This window comes from Vulpes lagopus, chromosome 5 (assembly GCF_018345385.1).
Source record: "Vulpes lagopus strain Blue_001 chromosome 5, ASM1834538v1, whole genome shotgun sequence".
Lineage (NCBI taxonomy): Eukaryota > Metazoa > Chordata > Mammalia > Carnivora > Canidae > Vulpes > Vulpes lagopus.
Window position 1 is genome coordinate 17273472 of NC_054828.1, and position 23248 is coordinate 17296719.

Sequence of the window (23248 nt, forward strand, 5' to 3'; positions counted from 1 at the left end):
CCAATTAATGAAACAGGGTAGTTGAAACCATCGGCTCAGAATCAACCAGGAAAAAATGGTGGTAGAATTTTCCAAGCTGGGAGAGGGTGGTTTGTCCAATTCAAACCTTGTGCAGAAGTCTTGGAAGACTACGTGACCCAGGGGACGAACACTTACCCAGTTGGAATTTTACTTCTGGCAAACTTTTAAGAGTAGCTTACTTACCTCCTAGTGAAATGTAATTCAGAACAGTAAGAACAAAATCCACTTGGAAATATGGTCAAAACACTGTTTCTCCATATTCTTTGCAATTATCCTTTCATTCCTAATGGTGTTTAGATTGTGAAGAACACCTGCATTCACCATTATAAAAAGCATTACTGTAGATGGTCAAGACTGATACGAAAGCACACTTCACCCAGAAGGTTAAGGTCAAAACGCAATCTGATTGCGAAGCAGAAAAACAAAAACCTGGGTAAATGTACGATCCAGTGTCCCTTAGCACCTGAAAAGCTGCTACTAAATCACTGGTGTGACTTAGAGTTGATGGAAGCTTTGATCTGAGGAAAAAGAGTGCCACTAGCTCTGTAATTTTTAAAATGACATCTTTCAGAATAAGTGCCTGAGGACGGACACCTTTGTTTTGGTCACTGGAATGTCCCCCAGGCATGGGCCATTACCTGAGTCATACAAAAGGTGCTCGTTCTCGGCTTTACGTGGCAAATTTTGGTCACTTTTACCTAGATGGTGGCGAACTTGAAAAGTCTTAGTATCCCAGCCACCTGCACTGCACCCGTGCACTTGGCTCCTACGCCCCTGTCCCCCTGGGAAGGTGCTGGGAGCCGCCCTACCTCCCATCCCCTTACTGGTTCTGGTCCCCGCCCCCGCCCCACCCCCAGCTCTCCGCGACCTCCGCCTAGCGCAGCTGCACGGCTGCTTCTGCGCTGCTCTGCAGAAAGCCAGGCACAGAGTTACAGGCGCTTTGGTTTTAATTCCCGTCTGCGAGAAGGAAACACGAGCCCAGCCACCGGGAGGCCCCTGTGTGAGCACAGAAATCATGAGTCATAGATTCGGGGGTTCGGACCTAGGAACAGCTGGCGATGTGGATGGGCGTCGGTCTGCGGGGATGACGAGCCCCCGCCCCGCCCCGCCCCGCCCCGGGCAGGGTTCCCTGGAGACTCCCGCGTCCTCTCCTCCGTCCTGCCCCCACCCCAGGCCCGCGGCTTTCAGGGTGCGGCCGGGGGTCCGGGCGGGGCGGCGCTCGCGCGCCAGGTCGCCGCCCCCGCGGCCACATCAGCAGCCTCTCGCCTCCCCCGAGGCGGCGGCGCGGCTGCGCGTGCGCGGGGCGGCGGCGCGGGGGCGGGGGCGGGGGCGGGGGCGGGGCGCGCGCGGGCCGCGGGCGCCGGCTCCGGGGCTGTCAGCGCAGGGCCGCGAGGGCGCGAGGAGGCGCGCGAGCAGGAAGGAGCCGCGGCCCGGGGCCGCCGCCACGCCGCCGCGGGGGGACTAGGTGAACGAACGCTCCTTCCATCCCCCGCCCGGGTGCCCGGTCGCGTCGGAGGAGGCGGGGTCCCCTCTCACCCGGGCCGGCGCGGCCGCGCTCCGGGGCAGGTGATAATGGAGGGGAAGTCTGCGCCGTGGCCGCGGCGCGGGGTTCGGGCGCATCCCAGGTACCGGAGCGGGGTGGGGGCGCCCGGCCGGGCCCTCTGCGGCCGGGGCGCGGGAGGGCCGGGCGGCGGGGAGCGGCCGCCCCTCCCCCGCGGAGCCCCCTCCCCCGGGGTGCCCCCTCCCCCGCGGAGCCCCCTCCCCCGGGGAGCCCCCTCCCCCGCGGTCCCCGCGCCTGCCCCGCGGCGGGCAGGACGGCAGGTTGGCCCTGGGCGCCGGCGGGGAGGGGGCGCGGCGGGGCGGGGTTGGGGGTGGCCGAGTGCGGGGCGGGGAGCGCGGAGCGCGGATGCTGACTCCGTGGGGCGGGCTCGCAACCCCGGCCCCACCGCTTGGGGCGCGGCAGCTGCTCCGGGTCGCTGCCGCCTTTCATTCCTTTTTTTAAGTAAAATATATCTCAATTAAAACAAAACCCCAAACGTTCATCTACATGAAGAGATGATACGTTCGTCTGTAATTATGTATATTCCGTCTACAAATATATTACACATATATGTCATCTTTCTGTACGTGCACACTTGGTTTGTTTTTTTTAATTGAGATATACTGCACGTACCATAAAATTTGTCCTTTTAAACTGTGGCTTTTACTTTAGTCACAAAGTTTTGCAGCTCTCAGCACTATCCTGAGCGTTTTCATCTCAAAATGAAACCCTGGACCCATTAGCAGTCATTTCTCATTTCACCCTTACCCCATCGTCTGGCAACCGCTAATTTACTTTTCCTTCTCTATGGATTTGCCTATTCTGGAAATTTCATATAAAAGGAATAATACAACATGTGCTTTTTGTGTCTGGCTTCTTTCACATAGAAAAGTGCTTTCAAGGTTTATCCATGTTCTAGCTTGTACCGGTACTTTATTCTTTTTTATGCCTAGGTAATATTCCATTGTATTGCTGTACCGTAATATCACATATTGTTTATCCATTCATCGCTTGATGGACATCCAGGATGTTTCCACTTTTTGGCCTTGTGAATAATGCTGCCATGAACATTTGTGTACACGTTTTTGTGTGGGCATATGCTTTCATTTCTCTTGGGTGTCTTTGTGTTTAACTTTTTGGGGAACTGCCAGACTTCTGCCCGGTAGCTGCTTCCTTTTACATTCTGCCAAACACTGTGTGAGGGTTCCAGTTTCTACACATCTTCACCAACACTTGTGATTTTGTATTGGCTGGTTTTTATTTTAGCCATTCTAGAGGGTGTGAAGTGGTATTGATTCGCATTGACCTAATGACTGATCATATGGAGTATCTTTTCATCTGCTTATTGGCTATTTGAATAGCTTCTTTGGAGACATGTCTATTCAAATTCTTTGCAAATATTTTAATTGGTTTTTTTGTCTTTTGTTTTTTTTTTTTTTTTTTTACACGTTGGGTATTTGTCTTTTTATTGTTGTATTATGTTGTTCATTTATGGAAAAAAATAGGTTTGGGGCTAGTTCTGACTAAAAAAGCCAACCGACCTGATAGCAAGCAGCAACCGACCAAGATAGTTTCTTGGGGAAAGCTGAGTTAAGTGCTGTTTATGTTTTTCAGACTATCCTACCTGTCAATTCTTGGGCATCTTACTGCCTGTTTCCATGTCTCATATCTTGAGCAAAGCCACAAAGGTATGCTATGACCAGATTCAAGAGAGACCACACACAGTTGGTGTTTTCATATATTTCTTGCTTGATTTGAAAAAAGTACCAGTTATCACTTTAATTACAAATAATTTATTTTGATGGCTGATTAAACAAACTACTAAAAATGGCAAACACCAGTTATTCAATTAACATTTCATATGCTTAAATTCTCAAGCAAAGTGGGAGATCTTGTTTTCCTAAGTTTTTGTAGTCTTTATCACAGTTAGACTCATCTATGGGTGGCAAATAAGTATTTTTGATGGCGCTGAAGTTGAGTTACTTACAGCTGAATGAATACAGGTATGCTTATTTCGTGGTTTATTTCTGAGTACACACAAATTCAGCATTAGCCGTAGCTCTTTTTATAGCAGAAACCACCGAAAGAGACAGGACACCTGCCTCTCAGGAGTTCAGGCTCATTTTCCTATTACTCTAATGTGACTGTTCAAAAATATACTTCCAAGTTTCAGAAATGCTATAGAAAATAAAATTGAAGATTTCCAAGTAGAATTAATGGATAAGCAACTGATTAAAACTGTAAAGAGCAGCCCAGTCCTGGTTTTCAACTACTAAATTATAAAACAAAGGATATGGTGTTTAACCCCTTTATGCCTCATTGACTTTCTTAGTAGAAGGAATAATTTCAATATATAACCTGAATGTCTGTTTTTTTTTTTAGCTAATGGAATGATTATCAGATGTTTTGAGAATAATAACTTATCCAACCTAGTAGTGATTGTTACTGACTCACCCAGTGGATATAAAAATGTCCCATAGCTACAAATGGTTTTCAAGTTGGCCTTCTTCTTGGTACCTTCGAGTTTTTAGGACTTATTGAGGACTGAAAGTCAAGTGCAATGAAAAATGGGAACAATTTGGGGAACATGATCCCTGGGAAATGGTGATCAGAGCAGACCTGCCTCCTATATGGTGAACTTCTAGGCACTTCTCATCTTTTCTCTGAGATTACTGTAGTTACATTTCTATAGCTTAAAAATAATGTGTGTGTATTTTAATATATATGAATAATAATAAAATATATATCTCCAGTAGAGTTCAAAGGCTAGGAGTCTCAGTCAGTTGTTTTGTGTTAATGTGAATGCATTTAATCAAATTGCTTTGCCCCCCCGCCCCCCATTAGCTATACTAGGGAAATGGGAATTTTGACTTGAGGAAGGATAAGAAAGATAAGTAGTATGGGATCATGTGACATTTTGGATGTTTGGCAAAATTTGCAGTATTTTTTTTTTTTTATGATTTGATTTATTCATGAGAGACAGATTGAGAGGCAGAGATGAGAAGCAGGCTCCCTGTAGGGAGCCCGATATGGGATTCAATTCCGGAACTCCGGGAACACACCCTGAGCTGAAGGCGGACACTCAGGCATCCCCCACTGAGCCACCCAGGTATCCCCAAATTTGCAGTATTTCTAAAAGTGGGTGTTGAAAATGGAAATCTTTGGGTAGCATAAAGGGTCTGAAAGAAGAGGAAAGAAAAACAAGAATGAGAATTTGGAAGGGAAAGTTGTAAGCTATTAAGATAGGTACAATTTATTTAGGCATTTTTGCCCAAGGGAAATTCTAAATAGGAAAAGGTGGAAGAAACCTTCTTTATTTCAGTATTCTTCCCCTTTTCCCCACCTTTCTTCTCCATGCTACTCTTCTCCTAAGGACCCAGGAGGCAGACTGTAATGACTATTGTTCATGTGTAAGCTTTTCGGTGCGTTAAGTACACCCCTTCTATTTCCAGATTCTGGTCAAATTGAGATCAGTCAGGAAATCAGATGAAAATTAAAGTACTGTGAAAATACAGTCTTATTGTAAAGCTGGATTGGAGAATTTAGCTTAGATCTGTGCTTATTCTGTTCCTTCTTAATTTACCTTCCCAGAGGCAACTGTAGTACCTAAAAAGCTGCGGGTCAGGTCTCCCCTCAGGCAGGGAAAGTCCTGAATCCGGAAGTTGTCCTCCTAGGAATTGGAATGGAAAAGGAAAACTTCCTTTGAAGGCATCCGAGTGGGAGAGAGCCAGTGAGAGTTTAGGGGTGGAGCCTGTCTGGAATATTGACCTTTATCCTTAGGTGAGTCACTTTCTCCAGGAATTGCTGATGAGATAGAAAGAAAAGTGCCCCTTTAATCCTATTTTCTCCTACTTAGGGGGGAGTGAAAGTTCTGTTGCCTTTGCAGAGAGGGAAATAAGAGGTGTCTTCTTATCAAATGTATGGTGTTGTGTGTATTTTGTAGGCTAGTCTAGGAATTTAATAATTTACAAAATAGGAACTGAGAACTCGTTTTCCTTGGAAATAGCTAAACCTCTCAACAGTTTTTGAGAAGGTGATTGTTTCATTGTGTGGTTAAATATAGAGAGTATTAAATCTACATCCTAACTTGTTTTACTCCTCAAATATTTACCAAGTGTCCAATACTTAATAGGTACTGGACTAGGCCCTTGGGATTCAGCAGTGAACAAGAATGGGTCCTTGCTTTCATGGAGGTTACTCGCCTAGCAAGACAACTAGTGCAAGAATGATCGCAGTAAGGTGGAATAAATGTTAAAAAGCTTAGAATACTTTGGGACCACTGAGGAGGGGGAACTCATCTGGGAGGGTCAAGGGAAGTGCTGGTTAATAGCAAAGGGTCACAAAGTAAAATAGGAAGTAGCCAGGTGAAAGGGAAGAGAGGATGAGCAAGAGTTTCAGGAAAAAAAGAACATCTGGAAAGGCCAAGAAGTGAGATAGGGTAGTATATACTAAAATAGTATTTTTCAAACTGCAGGCAACTAGGCATCCATGAGTAGATTGTAAATTCAATTTAGTGGGTTGTGACCTGCATGTTTTAAAAAAGAAATCAAATAGAAAGAGGAGCGTATCACACATAGTTAGTAGATTGTGATATGTAAAGTTTGAAAATCTGCTACAGTGGAAACAGAAAAAGCCCTGTGTGACCACAGCCAGAGGTTATTAGGTGGGTGGGGATGATGATGCAGGATTTAGTTGACCTTATTAAAGAATTTGGATTTATTTTAGAGGAAATGAAGCCACTGGAAGTTTCAATAAAGACCTGATTAGATTAATATTTTCTGAAGATCCCTTTGAGTGTCCCAATTTTTCTCTATTGGAATATAAACTGCAAATTCCTTGGCCCAGTGTTACAGGTATTCCAAAGTTGGTTCTAGTCTTTTTTTTTCCCTAAAGAATCTTTCCACTATTTTTGGTATTGGAACCTCCCATTTCGTAAAGATTTATTGTCTAAGTGCCTTTGCGCTGACAAAAGGTCTAGAGGAGTGGATCATGATTCTGTCTCACTCATGTTGAACCTCTGGCATTTAGCTTACTGCTTGGTACCCACTAGGGATTAAGCAAATCTTTGTTGATAGAGTCTAAGCATTCTTAATTTTAGAACTGTTACATAGGAGGAGAAATGACCTTGGCATTTCTAATAATTCTTGCTTGTGCAAAGAAGTAGGCTTTATTAGAAATTCTTTTTTTCTCAGTTGGAATCGTGTTAGTGATAGAGCCATATTGATTTATTTAAAATATAATTTAGGGCAGCCCCGGTGGCTCAGTGGTTTAGCACCGCCTTCAGCCCAGGGTGTGATCCTGGAGACCTGGGACTGAGTGTGGCGTGGGGCTCCCTGCACAGAGCCTGCTTCTCCCTCTGCCTGTGTCTCTGCCCCTCTCTCTCTCTCTATGTCTGTCATGAATAAATAAATAAAAAAAAATAATAAAATATAATTTAACAAAAAGCACTCTTAAAACAGTAGCAGAGAGAAGAAAAAGAACAACAGATTTTCTGATTTGGGAGTTTTTCTTCCCAAAGAGTATAGAGCAATGACTGATTATTCATGAGAGGAGGCAGTCCAGCAGTCATTTGTGTTTTGTTTGGATAGGCATTTTTTTGAGCACTCACCAAAAGACAGTTTTGTGGAGATGGCTAGGAACAAAGAGAATAAATTAGATTAAAATGTATCAATCATATGAACTTAATGGAGAGGCAACAGAATATTAAAATTTTGGTCTTAGAAGTAAAAATAGAATATCCATATATCCCAAAGAACTTACAAATAAGAATCTAATGATGTCAGTTTGTTGCCAGAAAATGATTGTACTGTCACAGTACTGTGACTTCACAGAATTAGATTGTGAAACCCAACTGTGAAGGAAAAATTCTTTAAGTATATGGTTTCAATAAGTGGCAAGAGAAGTTATGAAAAATTCATGAAAGGTAAATTTCAAGTTCTGATTCAAATTTCTCTTTATTACACTTTTGAGATGTGGAAACTTGGCTAATTAGTTTTGTAAATTAGATTTTATGTAGCTTAAACATGAGTGCTAGAATCTAATTTTGCTAATATGGGATGGCTTTTTAAAAATACTGAATTTTATATTTTTATGTTCTACAGAGTCCTATTTTAAGCAGTGCATTGTAGAACCTAAATTGAAACTGCTAACTTGTATAAATTTATCCTAAGGAAATAATTCTAAATATGGGAAATTATTATGCACAAAGATGTTCATTTTCATTGCAATGTAGTTTAGTCAAGAAAATGTCCTGCTCTAGGGAAATGATTCATTAAAATGTGGCAATGCTCTTGAAATTTAACCATTAAAAGTACTTTTTTAGAGCAATGATTTCTTATTACTTTTTAAATGAAAAAATAAAAAGTGTTCAATATAACAGAAATTCAAATAATATGAAAATATGCAAGATTTAAAAAGTGAAAATGGTATTTCAAGTCCTTCCTTACCCTACCCTATCTCCACCCCCCACCCCCCAACCTAGGCCATCCTAGTTCTTTATAAGTAAATACTTGGAGCAGTAGACCTTTTTCTGATTTTGAATTGTGCTCTCATGAGGGTCTTCTGGTTCTTCTCAAGTTGGGTAGGTGGAGACCAAGTGGGTGGGAACCAGGGTGCTAAAAACCCTATACTGCTTTGTTTGTTCCTATATATATATATATATATATTTCACATAGGGTTTAATTTAAACAAATAATTGCTTTGCATTAAAAATAAATGTTTAAAAACTATGGGCCTAATTGCCTAATTTATCAAAATGAAGTCCAAGCCCTCTAGGAATTCCAGGTCTTACCCAGTTTACCATTTTGCTACACAGTGATAGGAATGTTCTACACAGATCTTTTGATTTCCCCAGGAGTTTTTAACCAGTCAGTTTGTTAGAATGCACTCCCCCACGCCTCCACCCTGACTTTTTTTCCCATCTCTCTAAATCTTACCTGTTCTTTAAAGTTCTGTTCACCTTTGTTTTGTTCATTCCTTATTTCAACATGTATTTAGCGAACACCTACATTTTGACTAATACTGAATGGGAAATATGCAGAATTTTGTACCAAAACTCCAACTAGTAAAGGATGACCTTCGTGTAAATAAGGGCAATAATGTTTTTTTGCAAAGTAAGAGCATTGTGGGGAGGACAGGTACTAAAAATAGAAATGGTGTCCTCTACAGTTTTATGTGGCACTTATAAAAGGGCAATTTATGATACAGCTACATTTCTGGGTCTTTAGTAAATACTTGTTCATTTATTAGCTGAGTAATAGAAAATGCAGAGTTCACTTGTGAATTAAGGATGAGACTTCAAGAAGGAGCTATTTTCTTTCTTGAACAATCAATAGTGTTTAAAAATAACTTGAATCCAAGTTACTGGATGCCAGTGTTGGGCATGAGCAGAGCTGAGAATGAGCCTTGGAAGGACCTTGGTTCTGTCAGCCTTGTCTCCTGTGGCCACTTACACTGGTGTGGAAGTATCATAACAGAGAATACAGGTGGTGTCTTCTGTATCATTACCTGGTTAGTCAGAAAGTCATGAATTCAATTCCTGCATCTTTATCTTACTAAGTTTACAACTTGGGCATATTCCTTAACATCTTTGAGACTTAGTTTCCTAAACAGCAATGTGTGGACATATGTGTCTCCCAGGTTTTCAGAAAAGACTATGAGAGAGCCAGAGCCTGATCTGCTATTTTCTTCATGATATCTGCCACTTTCCTCTTTATGTTTTTAGATAAGTAATAATTTTTATAGTAACATTTGAGTTTTCTTTTTTTAAAGTCAGAAAACTTATTTTTTTTTTTAAGATTTTATCTATTTGTGAGAAACACACAGAAGCAGACACAAGCAGAGGGAGAAGCAGGCTCCCCGGAGGGAGCCTGTTGTGGGACTCCATCCTAGGACCCCAGGATCACGTCCTGAGCCACTCAGGCATCCCAAAAAGTCAGAAAACTCTTGTACTCTAGCCTTTCTAGATTATAAGTCTTCAAAATAATTCCAGGCAAACTCATGATGGATTCCATCTTTCTAGCGCTTCATGTTCTGGTTGAGCAGACAGTTCTTCAGAATAAACCCTACAATTGTGGTTTAAGGTAGTCTGTTTTATTTGTAGATTGTAAAAATGTTATTTAGGTCCCTTTTTAAAATTAAAAAACATCGGGCAGCCCTGGTGGCGCAGCGGTTTGGTGCCGCCTGCAGCCCGGGGCGTGATCCTGGAGACCCTGGATCGAGTCCCACGTTGCCTGAGGGGAGCCTGTTTCTCCCTCTGCCTGTGTCTCTGCCTCTCTCTCTCTCTGTGTCTCTATGAATAAATAAATAAAAATCTTTAAAAAAATAAAAATAAAAAATAAAATTAAAAAACACATCAGATATGGTATGTAAACCTAACAATGGTGTTAGAGCTACTTCCTATTCCAGCTTTCATTTTCTTTTTTTCTTTTAAACACTGGTTTCCTGAAGACCTTTATTGTTCAGTATATCTAAGTACTGTATAGTATATATACATAGTGGTCAGTGTATAAATGTAACACTTTGTAGCTTGCTGGCAGTTTAATTAATTAAATTAAAAGTAGGATGGGATTTCAGTGCCCTGCTGGTACAGTCGGTTAAGCGTCTGACACTTGGTTTTGGCTCAAGGTCATGATTTCAGGGTCGTGAGATGAGCCCTGCCTTGGGCCCTGTGCTGAGCATGGAGTCTGCTAAAGTTACTATCTTCCTCTCCTGCTCCCCACCTCACTCATGCTCTCTCAAATAAATAAATAATGCTTTAAAAAAGTAGGATGGGATAAATTATATAAAAGATAAATATTAAACCTCAGTTGATTTTTTTTTTAAAGAACATTAGAAAAAAAATAAAGAACATTAGAACAAAACAGTGGATCTGAAAATTATAAGCCAGGGTTCAATACAGCAATGTATGATATTTTTATGATCCTACGGTATAGTATATTCCTTAGTAAGGGGCAAAAGAGGTGGAACATTAGGTTTTGAACCTTCTATAAAAATGTATAAAAAGAATGATGAATAATGATGATGATTAACATTTTTTGAAGGCTCAATACACTGATATATGCACTTTACATGTACTAATTTATTTAATCTTCATAAAGACCCAGTGAGGAAGATATTTTTTTTGTGAGGAAACTGAGGTGAGAGGCATAGTTTCCACAGCTAGTGAAAGTCAGTATATAAGCCAAAACAATATGATTTCAGAGCGCAAGCTCCTAACTACTGTCGTTATCATTATGTGTTGATACTTCTTGACATTGAATTTTTTGAAAGAAAATCATCTCTTAATTGAAGTGTGGAGATTTGCTGAATAAATCACTTGGAATTTCCCCATAAAATCACTCAATGCAAGTCCTGTTATTGATTAATTCATTTAATGAAAGCATAGCAAATACTTCCATAAGCTTTGTACAGTTTCAGACCTAGCATAAAGCATTTGCCAGTGGTTCCACATCAGTAATACAACTTTGAACAGCCAGTTAATATTCTTTCCTCTTCAAAATGTACTTGACTGAAATCTCTATACTCAGGTGTAGGATTTTGTGCATAGGTTTCATAATCTGAATTTAAAATCATATTACTCTTGAATCACTAAGTTTTATGCCTGAAACTCATAAGACACTGTATTAGTGTAATTACACTAACTGAAATTTAAATAAAATCTTGGAGAAAAAAATTAAATCATATTACTCCTTAGAACAAAACCTAGCCCTTTCTCAATCCCTGGGGGTAGTGCTATATAGGCAACCTAAGCATGCATTTGAGCATTAGCAAGGAAGCACCAAAAGAGAGAAAAACATTAATTTTTATAATTTTTATTTTATTTTTAAATTTTTTGGGAGTGCCTGGGTGGCTCAAGTCAGTCATCTGGGCGTCTGCCTTCAGCCCAGGTCGTGATCCCAGGGTCCTGGAATTGAGCCCCACATCGGGCTCCCTGCTCAGCAGAGGAGTCAGCTTCTCCCTCTCCATCTACCCCTGCTTGCGTGTGCTCTTTCTCTCATTCATTCGGTCAAATAAATAAAATTTAAAAATTTTTTTAAAAAGATTTTATTTATTTATTTATCAGAGACACAGAGAGAAAGGCAGAGACACAGGCAGAGGGAGAAGCAGGCTCCATGCAGGGAGCCCAATGTGGGACTCAATCCCAGGACCCCGGGATCACAGCTTGAGCCAAAGGCAGACACTCAACCACTGAGCCACCCAGGCGCCTACGTTTTATAATTTTTAAAAGACAATGAGGTAGTCTTTCTAGAAAAAAAATCATTAGTAATTTGTTTGGAGTTATTATTATGAAATATATGTGATGGTTTGTGGGAATCTGGCCCTGCTTTGGAGCATGGTGGGGCAGATACAGTTACTTATTCACAATTATCTAACAAATATAAATGAAACCTTGGCTATGAAAAATGAATACAGCAGAATAACAGCTATATGGTACTGTTTAGGATGTGTTCATTAAATGAAGGCAGAGTAAGAGAAATATACTTTGTTTTATTATTGAAAAGCAGTTTCTCAACCTCAAAATAGGATTCTCTGAACACCTTTGCTAACTATTCCTCAAGTTTTTTCTAACAGTTGTACTAACTGATATGTCTGCCTTTTAATTGTGCTGAATATACTGGGGAATGAGTGGAGAGGGAGAAGTAGGGAAGAAAGGGGCAATTTTGGAGCTCCTAGGAGTTTTAGAAAGAGGAAATTGTGAGTAATCATTAAAAGTAGCTTCATAGGATATTATTGAAAAGGAAATTTGGGGGATATTTTATGAAATGCAGAAAGCAGGATGTAAAATAATATGTACAGTATGAACCTATTTTTGTTTTAAACATATATAGAGAAAAAGTATAGTAAAAAAAAAGTTATATATACCAACATGTCATTAATGAATATCTCTGAATGATGGGTTTCCAGAATAAACCATTTTTATGTATCCTTGCTTTTTTTTTTTTTTTTCTGAAAACCTATTGCTTCTATGAGAAAAAGAAAAAAGAAAAAAACCCCAAAACCCTATCCTAGGTGCATTAGAAGCACAGTTTCAAATGAGCTGGGAAAGAAGGAAGGGTAGTCAAGACACTTTTTGAACAAAGACCATCATGACAACTAAGTTGATTTTTAGGTGTCTTTGAGGGTAGTTAGCTTGAACTTCAAGTTGGACTTAGAGCTTCCCCTGCACCTTTTTTTTTTTTTTTAACTGATATTTGAATAAAAAGGTACATAGCCCTGACCAAAGGGTAGAGAGGAGAAAGTTGATTGCAGGGAGTAAAGATACTGAGTTAGGGCATTGTTTCACTTCGCTGCCAAGATAATTGAGTAACATAACACTGTGTACCTGTAGTTTACCTAATCTGCGAACAGTCTGAACAGTCTCTTGTACCGACTCCATGCGTTTGAACTGACTTCACAGCGCTGTGTACCCGGGAATACTCTTTAAGGAAAGTGCAGTTTGGGAAGGTAGAAGATCAGCTTCATCTCCTTGGGTGCTGCCATTGTGAAAGTGTCCCAGCAAGGGAAGGTGACATTAGGCTACCACTTGAGGAACACCTGAGAGAGGGAGCTGCCCTGTTTCATAACTTTGGAAGGTAATGTAAATTCATGTGGCCTGTGCATAAGGGTCCTGCTTCACCTCTGAGATAGGGGAAAGAAAGAGGGGGATGGTGGATAGACAGAAGTGCTTTGAGTAAATAGTTGAAATGAGATACTGTGAAAATTATGGGGCACTCTAGGTCTAAAAATGGAGAAGAAAAAATGCTAACTTTACACGTGGCCAATCCTTTCCTTCCCTTTTCTTAAAAACAAAATTTTATTTTTCTTTTAAACCTTAACACATTAGCTTCCTTTCTTCCTTTATCTATTCTTAAAAATAGAATTTTCTTTCTCTTAAATTTTGACACATTGGTATCCTTTCTGCACCTTGAAATTCTGGAAGCTTTCATTTTCAATTTTCAGTTTAATTATACAGAGTTAAGTGTATATTTTACGTTGGTCCGGAAGTGGGTTTGCATTTGTAGGGTTTAATTGTCTATAAGAACATAAGCATGTGTTATGTGGGGGAAAAATGAAAGTATACTTTTGTATGAGTTCTGAAGAATAGTTTTTACTCATTTGAAATGCTGATGAACTCATAACTTCCTAATTTTGGTATTTCAGATTCACAAGTGCCAGAGAAAACTGGTAAGGAAATATATTTATGTTTTAGTCTTATGTACACTATGCTTTACACAAAGGTGTTGAGTCAGTTTATAAAAAAAATAATACAAGAAATGTTGGCTTTTTTAAAAAAAGAATTATAAAACTAGTACCAAAGAAAATAAAACTAGAATTATAACGTTAAAATGGATAAATTAATCATAGATTTGAATTTTTGATATACCTGTAAGTTTCTTTGCTGCTAAAGGAAAAAAATAAGATGGCTCAATATTTATTAAAGAAAAGTAAAAATATCAATTTTCGGTAGCAAGGCTAACTGTATTGTTTCTAAATAAAGTTTCATATGACTTCATGCATGAATGATTGATGAGAAGGGGATGTTCTCAGCAGTTCTCAGGAAATTAATGAATGTCCATTGCTTGTCAATTAAAGGAGAGAGTCATTAAGTGAGTTTTTGAATAAGATACATGAAAGAAATGTTTAAGACAGTAACAGAAATAAACTTTTTTAAATTTAATTTTTTAAAAGATTTTATTTGTGAGAGACACACAGAGAGAGAGAGAGAGAGAAAAAGAGAGAGAGAGGCAGAGGCATAGATAGAGGGAGAAGCGGGCCCGAAGTGGGACTCATCCCAGGACTCCAGGATCAAGTCCTGAGCTAAAGGCAGATGCCCAACCACTGAGCCACCCAGGCATCCCTACTTTGTTTTATTATTGAAAAGCTTAAAACAGGGTTCTCTGATTGTACTCTTTTGCTATCTAACTATTCCTCAAGTTTTTTCAAATAGTAGCACTAACCGATATTTCTGGTAATAGTTGACTTCCTGTCTTAGAAAAAGAATTTGTGTATTGCTGTGAACTTAATCAGAATATCTAGTTAAATGATTGAATTTTTTGCCCCATTTTTTTAGTTGGTTTTATAGGGACTAGATATAATCTAACTGATGGCACTTGGTAGAATAAACTGTACTTTGTTTATGCAATACACTTAGTTCTTTGGACACACACATATTTATTCTGTCAATATTTTCTGAATAAGTAGAAATGGTTTAACTGTGAATTGTGTTGTAGTTGACTCATTAGCTTGTTTTTGGTCTATCCTAAATAAAGCATTCTTTCAAAAATTATTTACTTATTTATTCAGTGGAATTGAAGGTAGTGATTCTGAAACAAAATTAGTTGCTCTGGATCTGGTTTTCTTTGAAAAATTGTTTGAGATGTGTTGAGGGTTTATTATACAGAAGATTTAGTATATCAGCTGATTATTTCTGGTCTTAAATTCTTTACAAATGTTTGGTTGTTTTTTAGGCATATAGAAAGAATTGATAAATTTCAAGACATTACTCTTTTTTTGTCAGTGTGCAATTTTAGAAATGAGTGATTGTTTTATGTAGTCAGCTAGGTTTTGGATCTCAGTAGTTGAATCATGTCCGTGACTTCTCAAGCTTTTGTGTTTGTTAGGAAATATCAGAGCCACCAATTTTACAGCAATTCATTGTTACTGAGATAGCAGTTAATTGTTCTTTCCTTCTCCCAGTTTTTCCTAACTTGCCAGTAAAGTTTGAGGTCACTACCTATAACTTAAATGAAACTTACCTGAGTGCTTAAATTCAGTTTAAGTCAAAGAAGTCAAGTTTTTTTTTTAATATTTTTATTTTTATTTTTTTAATGATAGTCACAGAGAGAGAGAGGCAGAGAGAGGCAGAGACACAGGCAGAGGGAGAAGCAGGCTCCATGCACCCGGAGCCTGACGTGGGATTCGTTCCCTGATCTCCAGGATCGCACCCTGGGCTAAAGGCAGGCGCCAAACCGCTGCGCCACCCAGGGATCCCAAGAAGTCAAGTTTTTAAAAGAAGATGGTTATATATTTTAGACAAAAAAGAAAAAAAAGCAGGGAGATATTCTCATTGTATTTTAGAGGTGAGCCTTTTAACCAGGGAGGATGGTCTTTGTGAGATGGTGTCTTATATTTTAATTTCTAAGTACTTTTTCAAAAAAGATTTTATTTATTTAATTGAGAGAGGGAGAAAGAGTGTGTAGATATGATATGCATGCAGGGGGAGGGGCAGAGAGAGGGAGAGGGAATCCGAAGCCTATACGTGGCTCCCAGCACAGAGCTGGACATGGGGCTTGATCCCAGGACCTTGAGATGATGACCTGAGCTGAAAGCAAGAGTTGGATCCTTAACCGACTGAACCAGGTATCCCTCAGTTTCTAAGTATTTTTAAAGGAGCTGAACAGTAATAAAAATTTATAAGATGTAAATTACTATTACTCAGCTGTTGTTTGGACCAATTTGATACTTCGATCTTGTAAAGTCTGTGGGACAGTTATTGAATTGACTCACCTTCATTCCTTAGAATTGTTATGGTGGGATAGTTACTGTAGTTACTGTTCCTTGTTTAGCTGCAGGACATGATCAGAAGACATTCATGTATTTTTTCTAGTTATATATTCTTAACTGGATACCATGAATTATATTCTTCTGCCAAGCAGTAATAGTGCCTTTGGAATTCTTGAGATTTCTTTTATATTTCCATATTGATGTCTTTTGAGGGCCAAGTGATCTATTACATATCACAGGAAACACAACATGTCATTTCTGTCATGTGGGAACGAAATGGATACGTTTCATTTAAAAAAATTCTCTTTTTTTAAACTGTAAGTGATAGGAAAATTGCTAACTATTTTTGGCATTTAATTTTGACTGTTCTTTCCTCTCTGTACCCTTAGTTTTACATTGATTTGGGTAGATTTCGTTGAGGTGGAACAATCTGGTAGAAAGTGTAGAAGTGGAAAAGCTGAATAAAGGAAACTGGATTGAATAAAGGAAGCTTAGAAAAGAAAATAATATACCTGGTTTAGATAATCTAGTAGAAGGAATCAAGTCAGTGTGAAACATTAGGAAACTCAAAACAAACAAACAAACAAAAAAACCTCAAATAAGCAATGTAGAGCTCAGTGGATGAGAATGATGAGATCAAAGGGCTGAAAATGAGAAATGATTTTGGTAATAGCTGTAGGGCTAGCTCAAATGGAGAAGAGAGTTTTTCAATATGACTCAATAGTCAAGCTGTCAAGATCTCTGATCTCCATAAATGGTGCTAGGGTGCCCTCCTGGGTTCTGGTGAGTACCCTCATGCAGAGTGCCTCTGCATGAGGTCATGGCAGAATGGCAGAAAGTGGTGTTAGGGTGAACACAAGAATACCAGAGGAATGATTGTTTAGGAGCTGTTTGGGATATGTGCTGATTGATGGTAAATACTTCAGGAAAAGAGAATTGCGAATAGGAAATGGAGAAGCTGACGTTCAGGTCATGAAATTGAAATCTAAAAGGTTTTTAAACATAATTTTTCTCTCAATGTTAATCATTGAGAGAAATTGGTAAGGATTTAAGTTTACATAGGTTTAGAACTTAAAATGAAAATAGTTAAAACTGAGCAGCTATAAAGTCAACCTGCTGTTTGGGTGCTTCAAAAAAGCAAATTAAATAGACATAATCCTTCTTTATGAACTGATTATACAATTAAATAGTTAAGTACTTAACCGAGTATTATTCAAAAGAATGAACCAAAATTGTTTATGAAACAAGGAAATAATTTGTAGATCAGCTGAAGTCTGGTTTTGTTTGCCATAACCTTTCTGAAAGCTAATTTAATTGACCACATAATACATCCTCTTTGGTTACTACCTACTTTTGAAGAACAAACAGAAACACAGAAGACATATACCCAAAGAGAAAGCGAAAGGAGCAGAAAGTACACAATTTATACAAATATATACGATTTATACAAATATATTTATACACATATAAAATACCCACCTGATGGACAAGTTGAGATTTTTGACTAAATGTGATAATACTGGTAACAATAACTCAAATCACTTTTGGTATGGGAAGATAACAAAGTATTAAGCTCTCATTTAATGCCTTTCTTAATAATTAAGGCCTGCTAACTCACTGGTTGGCTGGATTTTTTACATGTATTATATAACCTTTGCAATGAAACAACACCTCCTCTAGCACAAAGAATAAAGCAACACACATAAAATACACTGCTTTTTCCTAAGTTTTAAAAACAAGCAATTTGAACATTCATGTTTTTCATTTTTGTAACTGAGGTAGAATTCATAAAGGAGTGTCTGGTATTAGTTTATTTTCCTTAAAGTCAGTTACTCCCTGACATGACTATAGACCAGTGCTGTCCATGACAAAACTGTCAAAGGGAATATAGAGTGGATTCTAATCTAAATCTAAATGTGTTCAATGGAAAGCTGTCTTTTAATCTGAGATTTTGCCTCTTCTATGTTCTTTTTTTTTTAATTTTATTTTTCTAAGTTTTAATTTATTTGTTCATTTTAAGTAATCTCTTCTTCTAATGTGGGACTCAAACTCACCACCCGGAGATCAAGAGTTGCATGCTCTTCTGACCTAGCCAGCAGGTGCTCCTCCCCTTTTACATTTTGGTGTTAAAAGTACACTTATATTTTTATTTTTTTATTTATTTATTTTTTTTTAAAGTACACTTATATTTTTAGAAAAATATCATTTAAAATATCTTTAGATTTTTGTATATATATGTCATTTTTAACAGTTTTATTGAAATATAATTGACATACATCACTGGGTGAGTTTCAGGTTTACAAAATAAAGATTTGACTTATGTATGTTATGAAAAAATTGCCACAATAAATTCAATTAATATCCATTATGCCATATAGATAGAATAAAGAGAAATGAGGGAGGAAAAAACTCTTTTTCTCCTTGTGGTAGAACTGTTAAGATTTACTTTACTTTTTTTTTTTTTTTTAAGATTTTATTTATTCATGATAGAGAGAGAGAGAGGCAGAGACACAGGCAGAGGGAGAAGCAGGCTCCATGCAAGGAGCCTGACGCGGGACTCGATCCCGGGTCTCCAGGATCACGCCCTGGGCTGAAGGCTGGCGCTAAACCGCTGAGCCACCCAGGGATCCCCAAGATTCATTTTTCTAACAACTTTTATATATCCTACAGCAGTGCTAACTATAGTTCTGGTGTTGCACATTATATCTCTAGTTCTTGTGTATCTTATAACAGAAAGTTTGTACTCTGACCTCTTTCCTCAGATTCCCCCATCTGTTCCCCCTGCCTCTATCTCTGGTAACCACAAATTTGATCTTTTTTCTTTGAAGTTAGGTTTCTTTCCTTTTCTTTTTTTTGTCTTTCTCTTTTTAAAAAAGATTCTACGTATAAATGAGATCATACGGTATTCCCATTTCTCTTTTTTTGACTTATTTCACTTCCTTTGTAAAGCACAGAGTCCATTCATGTTGTTGCAGATGGCAGGTATTCCTTGTTTGTTTGTTTTTATGGCTGGATAATATTCCATTGTGTGTGTGTGTGTGTGTGTGTGTGTGTGTATTATATATGTACACACACGACAACTTCTTTGTCTACTTACCTGTCAGTGGACACTTAGGTTGTTCCATTCTGGCTATTGTAAATAATGGTGCTCAGAACACAGGGGAGCAGATATCTTTTTAAGTTAGTGCCTTTGTTTCCTTTGGATATGTTCCCAGAAGTGGAATTGCTAGGTCATATGGTAGTTCTATTTTTAATTTTTTGAGGATCCTCCATACTGTTTTCCATAATGGCTGCACCAATTTACAGTCCACTGGCAGTACATAAAGTTCCCTTTTCTTCACATTCTGATCAGCATTTGTTATCTTTTATCTTCTTGTTGATGGCCATTCTAATAGGTGTGAGGTGGGAACAATTGGTTTTAAAGATTTTATTTATCTGACAGAGAGAGCACATGCGATCAGGGGGAGGGGCAGAGGGAGAGGGAGAATCTAAAGTGGATTCCATGCAAAGCACTGAGCTCTGGGTGGCTCAGTTTCACAACCCTGAGATCATGACCTGAGCCGAAACCAAGAGTTGAACACTTAACTGATTGAGCCACCCAGGTGCCCCTTGGGAAAGATTGTTTTTAACTTGGTAAAATTTGAGGGGAAGTTTGACTGGTTAATGAGATCTAAATATTTGCAAACCACTGTTTTAAAACTCTTTAACCATAGATGGAACCCATAAGTGCTCAGTAGATCAGAGACTCACCCAAACTTAAATAGGCAGGAATCTGTATATCAGAATCCTTTTTTTAAAGATACGCTTTTAGGTAGTTTTTGATAGATCATGCTATGGTAATAATTCCAGACTCGTGGTGGCTTTCAACCACAATGCTTTATTTCTTCTTCACATTACATGTTGCCTGTGAGTTGCTGAGGATTGGCTGCAGTAGCTGGGGCTCTGCACGCATCTTTGTCCCAGGACCCAGTTTGAGGAAGCAGCAGTAACCTAGAACGTGCCCATCTCATGACAGGGAAAGGGAGACATAGCTGAACTGCTTCTGCTTGTAGGTGTTTCTGCTGCTGTCATTCTCTTGGCCAGTGCAAGTCACGTGGCCAACTCTGGTGTCAGTGGAGATGAGGAAGTCTAATCCTCTCATAGTCCCTTCAAGGAAGGTGGCAACAGGTGGAGATAATTCCTTACAGGAGGGTAGCAATAATGGGAGTAAAATAGTCTACAACATCATGCATACTGAAACACTTATGTAGCGTGTATGAGTAAAGGACAGTAATAAATAGATATCCACCATCAAACTGAAAAAATATAACCAATACCTTTGAAGCCCCCTGTATGTTTTTTTTTTTTTTTAATATTTTATTTATTCTTGAGAGACACACACACACACAGAGGCAGAGACACAGGCAGAGGGAGAAGCAGGCTCCATGCAGGGAGCCTGACGCAGGACTCGATCCTAGGTCTCCAGGATCAGGCCCTGGGCTGAAGGCAGCGCTAAACTGCTAAGCCACCCGGGCTGTGCCCCTGTATGTTTTTATACCACTTAGCCAAATACAACTGTTCTTTTGAAATTTGTGTTTATCATACCCTTTATATATTCCAGTGTATGAATATCCCACAATTTAGATTTTCTCTTGAGCTAATTCCAGTTTTTTGCTAGTACGAAAATGTTGCTAAGGGTATTCTTTATGTGTCTTCTGGTATACAGTGCAAGAGTCTCTTCAGGGAATGAATTTGGGGTGGAATTGCTGGAATGTGGGGCATATACATCTTTAATTTTAGTAGATAATGCCCATTGTTTTCCAAGGTGGTATAACATTTACAGTTGCATTAGTAATGTTTTATGTATTACCAGTGCTCATACCTTTATTCACATTTGAAAGTGTGACTCATTTTGAGTGTAGTGAATGTAAATCGGATTCTTTTTTGAATGTGTAGGGAGGTGCTTCTCAAACTTGTGTGTGTACACAAATCACTTGGGGATGCTATTAAAAGTGAAGGTTTTGATTCATAGATTGGGGGTAGGGATGGGAGCTGAGAGCCTGCAAGTCTAACAAGCTCCCAGGTAATACCAGTGCTGCTGGACCATAAACCATATTTAGAGTAACAAGGGCGTAAGGCAGTAAAATAGAGTTGTCTTCTTTGGAACAAAACTGCTAAATGACAGGATTTGATACAGCCACTCAGTCTGGGCTTTTGAATCATGCCTCATATTTTCATTGACATTAGATGATAGTATAGATAATTTTTTTTTCATTTTGCAGTTTTGGAAGAAAAAAAATCCCAAGACACAGTTTTAACCATTCTACTTGTACTCTACTCCACATTTTTAAATTTGTAATTTTATTTTATTTTTTAAAAATATTTTATTTATTTGAGAGGGAGAGAGAGCAAGTGAGTGAGCCCAAGTAGGGGGAGGGGCAGCGGGAGAGGGAGAAGTAGGTTCCCCACTGAGTAGGGAGCCTGGATGCAGGACTGGATCCCAGGACCCCAGGATCATGACCTGTGCCAAAGGCAGATGTTCAACCACTGAGCCACCCTGGTGCCCCTCCCCCAGATTTTTTTTTTTAAATTTGCAACTTCTATTTTGTGCAAATAGTGGCCATCAGTGAATAAAGTAGCAGATTCTTTGTTCTTAGAGATTTGTTTCTGTTTAACACGGAGAATTCAGGATTTTTTATTTTTTATTTTTTATTTTTTTTGAGAATTCAGGATTTAAAGGTAAAGAATGCCAGTGGGAATATTTTATGTCATTCTTCAGTTACTTAGTAGGTTATATTAATGTAGTACTGACCTAGCCGAGGAGAAACAGTATCTTTAGAACTTTAATAGAATAGCCTACCTTTAAATCCTGAAGTTGCAAATTAAAAATAAAATAAATTTAAAAATTTAAAAATCTGGAACAGTAGAGTACTACTGCTTCCCTTCAAGTGGTGGTGGTGGTGGTGGTGGTAGAGGAGACTTTTTGAGGTGCTACTTTTGATAAAATGGCAGCTTCAGAATGATGTCACTTCAAAGAGAAGTGAGAAAACTCTTCCAGAGGCCTTTCACTCTAAAGTAGCCCTCAGTAACTTATTCACTCATTAAATCAAATGTTTCCTTTAGAGCCTTTATCACAGATTATCTCATTTGTTTGCTCATATGGTGTGTATCATCCCCATCACAAGATAGAATCCATTAGAAGCAGGAATGGTGCTCGTTTTATTAATTTTGTGTAACCCCAGCATCTAGTAGTCACTCAGGAAATAGAAAACCAAAATGTAAAATTCCAGGGAAGGACTTAGGTCCTGCTGGAGCCACTTGTCATGTGATCTGGAGGGTAGGATACTGTTGATTGATAAGCCTACCTGAACTGCATGAAATAGAGGAAGAACAGATTCACGTAGGAAATGGAAATTTGTGTCAACTTAAAAACAGTGCCTCCCAGAAGAAGGCAGCCCCATGAATGGAGCCTTGGGCTAGATTTCAGACCCACCTCATGGTCTCTGTGCACAAAGGCCCTGGTTGAATATCCATCTCTCCATCTTACCTTCCAAATTGCTTATGCCAAAGTAAGAATACTAGGAGCAAAAGTATGAGCTGTACGTATCTTTCTTTGCATCTGGATCCCGCTTGGCCAAGTCTGTGTTGACTGTGTGCTTAGCCATGCCCTGTAAATATTCTAATGGAGAGGACTTGTCTTGGGAGATTCCTCCCCACCCTTCACCTTCCCTTCCTTTCATTTTTCTATCTAGTGTTAGTTGGTCAAGTTTCCCCAGTTCTCTCCATTTTGATCAACCGGATAATTCTGCTTCAAAAGGAAGAAGAAATTGCCTGTATCCATGACAGGCCCTTCAGTAGTATAGATTTATCTTAAAGTTCAATCCTTTTGAGGTTTGTTTTATATTTTATTTAACTGAAGATCTCTTTGAGGCAGTGAAATGCTCACTCTTTAAAAAAAGAAGCAAATGGGTAGAAGGAACAGAAAGCCACTCAGGGAACCTTATAAGTTCCAGAAGTATAGCTGAGCCTCTTATTACATGGAAAGTTCTCGGGTAGCTATTCTGGCCGTCTTTCTTTTTCTGGGACTACTTGGTTTCTCCTCTGCTTTACTCTGGACATTAGTTCCATTCATCTGATTTTCTTTAAACATTGCCTTGCTATGTATGTTTACTGAAAACCTGCAAATGGCAAAAAATGGCTACTATTCATTGAATTATTATTTTT

The 23248-nt window shown here is 39.0% G+C and overlaps 1 protein-coding gene across 6 annotated transcripts in view; it reads left to right on the forward strand.

Annotated features, from left to right (window-relative positions):
* Positions 1 to 1368: 1368 nt before the first annotated feature.
* SLC41A2 (solute carrier family 41 member 2) overlaps positions 1369 to 23248 on the forward strand; it is a 120351-nt gene continuing 98471 nt past the window's right edge. For 2 of the 6 annotated variants that reach the window (XM_041755140.1, XM_041755144.1), the window contains exons 1-2: positions 12841 to 13134; positions 13703 to 13726. The gene's annotated coding sequence lies outside the window, so the exon portion shown is untranslated. Of the gene's footprint in view, positions 1588 to 12840; positions 13135 to 13702; positions 13727 to 23248 lie in introns of those variants that run through there. The other 4 variants (XM_041755141.1, XM_041755145.1, XM_041755143.1 and 1 more) reach the window with 3 other exon arrangements.